A 7,293-nucleotide genomic window follows, 5' to 3' on the forward strand; every position below is an offset into this window, starting at 1 on the left:
CTTCCTTCTTCCTACCTCATGACCGTATAGGTTTTTTACTGGTAATGTGTATCTTGCTCTTGGAGGCTTCTTGTCCTGTATTTTTGCATTTGTTATTTACTGTATATTTTAACCCAGTGGCCTTTTTTGATATTTTTTGTTGAAGACTGTTTTTTGTCGTGTATTTTACGATCTGTATTCACTCCTGCTTGGACCATTTAGGTCCGCAGTATGTCATAAATAAAATAAATAAATAAAAATACTTACTGAACAATGCAGGATACTTTGCTTAAAAAAAATGTCTGATAAACATAATAAAAAGCTCAGCACATTCAAGGCCCACTTAAGGCAGTTCACATCTCTATCTCCTGTGGTGCAGAATGTTCCTGAAAAGCAACGAAAAAATGTTACGTTAAAGATATGTGAGCAGTGGTTTACCATTCTATGAAACAAAACTAATAAAACAGTGAAGTTCAAAGTGAAGTGACTCAAATATGCAAGAATTGGAACTGATGTAAATAAATCACAAGTATTTTATGCCTTGTTTTTAAAGCACATTCATGCTGGATGTGTGTACTGTATTGCCAACTTTTGTTTGTTAGATTTACATCAAATATCAGTGTTCTTAAAATTCGTTGTCTATGCATTCTCTTTAATCCATAATAAGGTACTATTACATAATGAAATTTTTCCTTAGAGAAACACTCCAAACAAAATTTGTTTTATTTAAAATTATTCAATACTGATCACACCTGTAGTATTTGCTCTCAAATTAAACCAAAAAAGGTGTATTTAAAGCATTCAAATACTCTCATATAGAAATTATGCTTTGAAGAAATTGCACACCATACTTACTGTTCTAGAAAAGTTTGATTTTTGTGCTAACATCAGCTTAATAAGACCAGCTTACCATTTGAGATGACTGATGTCAGGCAGGTGCGTGGCGAAGTTAATCCGTGACCATGGTTTCTACCTTGAAGTCTTCACATTTATGGCAGCTCTGCACTGCATCTGATAAAAGAAAGCAACAGAAGTATGACACCAACAATTCCATAAATCTGGTTCCATGTGAAGCGATCTGCACTACTGTTCCAGAGATTACTTACTTATGATGCACTCAGCAAGGTGAAGGTTCCTGAATGTCAACTTTCTCTTGCGTCCTTCCCACAAAAATTTTCGCCCCAACTGGTCAGTCAGCAACCGCTTCGTGATCTGTCTCGTACAGGAAGCATAACCAGATCCACAGACTTTGCTGAGCTGTCGAACATAAAAAAACATCCACATAGCAACCGCTTAGTGCAATCATAACTATTGATTGTATGTTTCTGTTTATTTTTAGTCAACCTTGGCAGGTGTTTATCGGCATCAATTTCTTCATTAAATGTGCTGCAAAAATATTCCAAAAGCCGGGAATCATAATGATAAAAAAACTGCACCGACTTACTCAAGAAGATTAACAATTTAATCAAACGTTTCGTCTCCCATGTGGGAAACATCGTCGGTGAAACCTTGAAGCAGGAATTAGCGAAAGAAACTTCAACAGTCCTATTTAAGCAAGTCCGCATACACATTGAGGAGGGGGCCGCAGCTGGAGTTACAAGCTGATGAGTCATTTCGGATGAACCATGATTCTACGAACCTGCTTGGACCCCACCTTTGTTCAAGCGCCAGAGTGGACGCATTCTCAAAAGTCGAAACTGTGTCCCGTATTCCAAGAATGGTCTACGAGTTCCGTCTTCGCTCTTGTCCGTGCGTGGCCTTTGCCATGTCCCTTTTGTGACTTTCATTTAACTTTAAACAGCATTGAATCATCAATCCGATTCACACATGAAGTTGAACAGAACGGTGCAAAGCCTTTTCTGTATGTTAATGTGTTCCGAAATAGTACCGGTCGCTTATATACAACAGTGTACCGCAAAGCTGTGATACAGGCAACCTCTTAAGCTTTAACTCGCATCATTCTGTCGAACATAAAAGGGCTGTCGTAAAAAACCTACCACACCGGTCCGAACGCATTTCTTCTAATCCTCAATTGCGCGCTTCTGAGAAAAAAGTCAAATTTGGGGGATTTACGTGCTAAACCAACGACGGGCATCTGGCACGCCCCAGCGGAGGACTGAGGATTAATTTGGACTACCTGGGGATCTTTTGACGTGCAACTGAAAGCTCGGTTACACGGCGCCTGCTCCGCAATAAGCCTCTGCCACATGGGGATCCGTAGGCCAGCGCTCTCGCCTCGGAGCCACCGAGGCGGCTTGCGCGCTTCTGAGGATGCTGTTATTGTTGACCTGCTGATGAAGCGGAATTATCCGAAACGTTTTATTGATAACACGCACAAACAGATGGGACAAAGAAGTCAGGATAATGGACAACTTAGGACAGGGCAGGCAACAATACCCTATTTGAGAGGTGCTTTTGAGTCCATTCGCAGGGCCCTCGCCCCTTTGAATATCCGCGCAGCTTTCAAACCCCACCATAAACTATGTGACTTCATTTCTAAACCTAAAGATTACACCCCCCCAGAGTCCCAGTGCGGTGTTGTGTATAAAGTGAACTGTCTAGACTGTGACACATCCTACATTGGGGAGACAGGCTGGAAGCGCTGCACTCGCCTAAACAAATACAGCGAAGACGGAACTCGTAGACCATTGTTGGAATACGGGTCACAGTTTCGACTTTGAGAATGCGTCCACTCTGGCGTGTGAACAAAGGTGGGGTCCACGAAGGTTGGTGGAATCATGGTTCATCTGAAGTGACTCATCAGCTTGCAACTCCAACCGCGGCCCCCTCCCCCGATGTTTATGCGGACTTGCTTAAATAAGATTGTTGAAGTTTTTTCGCTCATTCCTGCTTGAAGGTTTCACTGATGATGTTCCCCGCATGGGAGACGAAACGCTTGATTAAACTGTTAATCTTGTTGAGTAAAGTCGGCGCAGTTTTTTTATCATTAAATTTGCTACTAATATTTATACCTGCTCTTATTGAGGCACTTCCGACATTTAAACTGAGGAATTTTGACGTCTTTATCTCAATATGGCGATTGGATTAAAGATTATACCACTGGGCACGGGCTTGGGCTTACCCGAAAGCCCAGGCCTGGGATGGGCTCGGACTTTTGACTGTGGGCCCGGGCCGGGCTCGGGCCAGCACGTTGATTGGCCTGGTTCGGGCCAGCACGTTGATTGGCCTGGTGTGGGCCAGCTGTAATTGACCATGATGCTGACAGAGGCCATCGTAGAAATCGGCGTCTCAGTTATCTCAGCAACATCAACTCCAGAACCACTAGACAAGTACCCATGAACGTAGGCCCACCTTAAGACAGTGGACGGCAGCGTCGTTAATCATGAGGTGAGCTTCGGGTTAATCCCAGTGGCGTGATGTTTTGCTTGTGGTGATAAATAGCGGCAAACCAAAAATAAACCGACTTTGAAGCGCTCTGTCAGGAATTAAAAATGGGGGACTCAAAAGCATTAACGCTAAACAATCTCAACCTAATTGATCATGAGAAACACTTATCTCTCTCGAATAATAGCTGGGAAGCGTTAACATAACGGCAATGATGTAGTGGGGAAGCTTACAGGCCTAGTAAACAATTATACACATACTGGGGAATGCCTGGCACATATTCAGGTATGAATACATGCTCAGATCTACAAAATATTTTAGGAGAAGATACAAACTGCAAATTAGTAGTCTTTCTTAGAAAACACATTGACGTATCTTAATCACAGTGCTAAAACCCATAAAAACACTTGATTACAATTATTTTAATAAAAAAAAGTTCTGAATATGTACATGACACCAGCAGTCATAACTTTGATTTAGTTCATCGCAAGCTATATTTCTCTGGCAGCAAACGAAGACAATTCTTTCAACTGTGCAGTGAACCAGAATTAATACAATACGACAAAGTTTCCGTATACCACTTTAAAATAACCACAAACAACGCTTTTCAGATCAGTATGTTTTGCTATAAAAGGCTTATTATAAAGCCATAGTCCTTACAGTATATTATAAAGCTTTTAGTCTTGCTGCATCCAGTTGTGGCTTTGCTTAGCCTTTGTGCGGTTTGAAGGTCTGCCGGTTACAATTCGCCAAGGAGGCCATCTGTGGCGGAGATAATTACCAAACCTTACCGGATGAACATTGATTCCCTCTTCTATTTGAGAACTTTCGTGTGTGAAGTCTTGTTGAGCCACATGCCATTGCCAATGCACACATAGAAGACATAAACTTCAGTTCATCTTTGAAGCAGCACTATGTACAGGAAATTTGCCAGCGCAATATTCGTGACTCCAGCGAAATCGACGCCGCGTAGCGGCAGCGCCGAGAAGCTCAGGAGAGGAGGTTGTCCCGACTCTGTCGTCTGCTATCGCTGCTTGGTTCTCGTAGGCAGCATAGAAACATACATTGTTTCCAGTAATTATTTTAATGATTCCACCGGGTCCTTCCTACGCACTGAGTAGACGAACGTTTCTAGGGTCGAAAAATCGCTTTGCATTCAAATGTAACACCGATTTTATGCTGCAGTGCAGGAATTTGTGATGGTCCGCATACTGAACAACGAAAACGACCTTCTTTCGTCCCAATTTTGCCTGAGCAGCGCGCCATCTATAGTTCGCTGGAGTCGCGAATAACCTGGACTGGGATTGAAAACAGGGGTCCTATTTGTCAACGGCATGCCTCAAAATTAATTTTGTTGATGAAAAAAAAATTGTAGCAATATTTACGCGGCAAAACGCAATTTGAGTTTGGCACAAAACCGAACCGGTGTAACTAGCAGGTATCCTTCTTACCTCATTACTGTCGGAGTTAACGATTTGAATGATTCGACGTGATCCCTCACCCTCCTCCTCTTCTTCATCTCCTCTCTCTACCCCAACGAACTAACAAACAAACAAACATGCACGCACGCATGCACACAGATACCTCTTCTCCAAATAGACACAAACTGCGCCACGCCTTGACAGATATAATTCATTCTAACCTTAAGCCTATCAGCACAGAAAAAATGTTAAAACACATTAACGAGAAAAGAGTCAAAGTACAGGCTAGCTGGTGGAAGTCAACCATTTCGTCGTTTACCCTGAGACTGGGGGGTTTTTGAAGAGCAGAAGTAACAGAAAAAACAGACAGGTCTGGAGACCTGTATGTTTTTTCTGTTACTTCTGCTCTTCAAAAACCCCCCAGTCTCAGAGTAAACGACGAAATGGTTAAAGCACATAACCTTTACCTAGTTTCTGGGCATATGAAAACAAACACACGGCACCCCTATCAATGAAATTCCTTGTACTTGTGACGGCATAACTAAAGAAAATCTCAAATTTAAAATACGTCTTATGAATTGCTTCGCAAGCGCGAAAATGAAATTACAATTATCTGTCTCACACAAGCTTCCTCCAGCCCTCCCGGGCAGTCACTCATCTCGTCGGAGGTACTAGCACCCGCTTACTGTCACTGGGTTTCCGCGTCACTCTGCGATCCTGAAACAACCGGCGCCGAGAGTTACTCCCACATATTGTGCTTAAAGAAGGAGATGGTCACTAGACTGGGCACAACGCGTGTGGAGACTAGAACTTACCAAACAACTTTAGGATCCGCGCCTTGAAGAAGTCCGATTCCGTTTCGTCACAAGGCTTGACGGGCAGAAATTTGAGATGATATGTGGCTCATGGTCGTCCTCAAGACGTACGCTTGCATAATCGTTCGTAAAATTCCGGCCGCTCAACTGGTCTCGACTCTGCAACGTGCTTCAAGCGGTTAGACTTCCCGCGAACGTTGCTTCGACAGCTTCGGTTCTTCTTCCACGCTTCCTTGTCCTCCGGCCGGACCGTTCGGTTTATCACGTCGGGCCACTTCCTGACGCAGGGGATGTATCACGTGACTATAATACTTCGTATTTTAACTCTTGTTTTTGTTTGCTGAAGTAAACAAATACTTATAAAATTTACTTATTGACCTTAATTTAGCAAAAAATTTGCATAAATTGCACTTTGAAAACTTATTTTGGTTTTATCTGTCATGCGGGCTATGCATCCGGGTGACCCCACTGTTCACTCTATTGACTCCAGCTCACTTTATATTGTCACGTGGTGTAACCCGCAAGCCCGCAAGTGTGACTGATGCACTTAAGAAAATAATAAACGTTTCTAAAAATTATAGTATTACTTAATTGTCAAATGTAAATACTGAATATATATTAAACTTATAACGGAGTAATTTTTATTTGTCATTTTAATTAGAAAATTGCATTTGCTGCGGGACGACGTCGGTGCGAATTTTAAAATTTGGATTTGAGACACGTAGGGTGTCGCGCTGTGCGACCATGAACCCAAACAAAAAAATATACTTGGAGCCACTAAGTATACCCAGCTTGCCAAGGACAACAGTCCTGAGACGAAGTTGTGTCCTGAAAAATGCTACAACAGGCCAGGGACCAGAACCGACGTCGCCGACAGCAGTTTCTGTAAGCTCGGTTGTCTCGGAACACGGTGAGACAAAAACTCCCCGTGAACTAAGTAGTACCAATGAAACCAGAAGCGGTCACAGTACTGGGCCAGTTAGTGAAGACACAAGTGATAAAATTGTGAAAGTGACGGGAGATTTGAAGACCGATTTCCTGTCCAAGTTTCCTAAAAGGCTACTGCCAAAGACGAATGTAACGAGTCTGACGTACCCTGTTTCGGCTGGCCTTCATTTTAATTGGACGCAAAATGAAGGGCTTCTGAATCTCGAAAACTTCATTGCTGGAGTGTACACTCTTCCCGGCATCAAGGAAAACTACAACATTGGGAAGCCAGAAGCCAAACTAAAGGCCCAAACTGCCAACAAGCGCGTAAAATGCCTTTCAAAAAGGAACTTCCTTGCTCAACTACAAAGTGGAAAGCGCTGCCTGACACTTACTGTGCGTGAAACAAGGTGCAATCATCATTTCGGGAAGGTCATCCTTATTTCGTGTGTGTGTGTGTGTGCGCGCATTTTATGTGCTTTTTTAATGACTTCTATGGTGTTAATAATTATTGGATGTTATTCGGCACTACCGGCTTTTCTTTTCTGTTAATAAAAAGCATGCCCACGATAGAATGTGCACGTGATCTGCCGCCCCAGAACGAGCGCGTAGCCACTGCTAGGGCTCAAACAGGATACGTTCACATGGCAAAATGGAAGCCTGAAGTATCGCACTTTTTCGCCAACTCCGCCAAAGTTTTAAAGTCCCGACGTCGGAAGTCTGAGAGCTTTGGACCAATCGTGAAAGATGATAATAGGATTTTTGAGTCAGTGTTATTCTGTTTTTGACCCGGTTTTACTCTGATT

The 7,293-nt window shown here is 42.8% G+C and overlaps 1 long non-coding RNA gene across 2 annotated transcripts; it reads right to left on the reverse strand.

Annotated features, from left to right (window-relative positions):
* Positions 1 to 327: 327 nt before the first annotated feature.
* Positions 328 to 4,341, reverse strand: LOC121833264. Of its 2 annotated transcripts, none has more exons than XR_006076591.1 (4): positions 4,116 to 4,341; positions 1,086 to 1,236; positions 890 to 990; positions 328 to 365 (listed from the first exon to the last, which is right to left on the reverse strand). It is a non-coding gene; the product is annotated as an uncharacterized LOC121833264 (long non-coding RNA). The 2 variants fall into 2 exon arrangements; XR_006076592.1 differs by lacking the exon at positions 4,116 to 4,341 and adding an exon at positions 3,062 to 3,170 and having other exon boundaries at positions 330 to 365.
* Positions 4,342 to 7,293: the final 2,952 nt, after the last annotated feature.

The sequence above is a fragment of the Ixodes scapularis genome, unplaced genomic scaffold (genome assembly GCF_016920785.2).
Source record: "Ixodes scapularis isolate PalLabHiFi unplaced genomic scaffold, ASM1692078v2 PGA_scaffold7__128_contigs__length_106722199, whole genome shotgun sequence".
NCBI classification, from domain to species: domain Eukaryota; kingdom Metazoa; phylum Arthropoda; class Arachnida; order Ixodida; family Ixodidae; genus Ixodes; species Ixodes scapularis.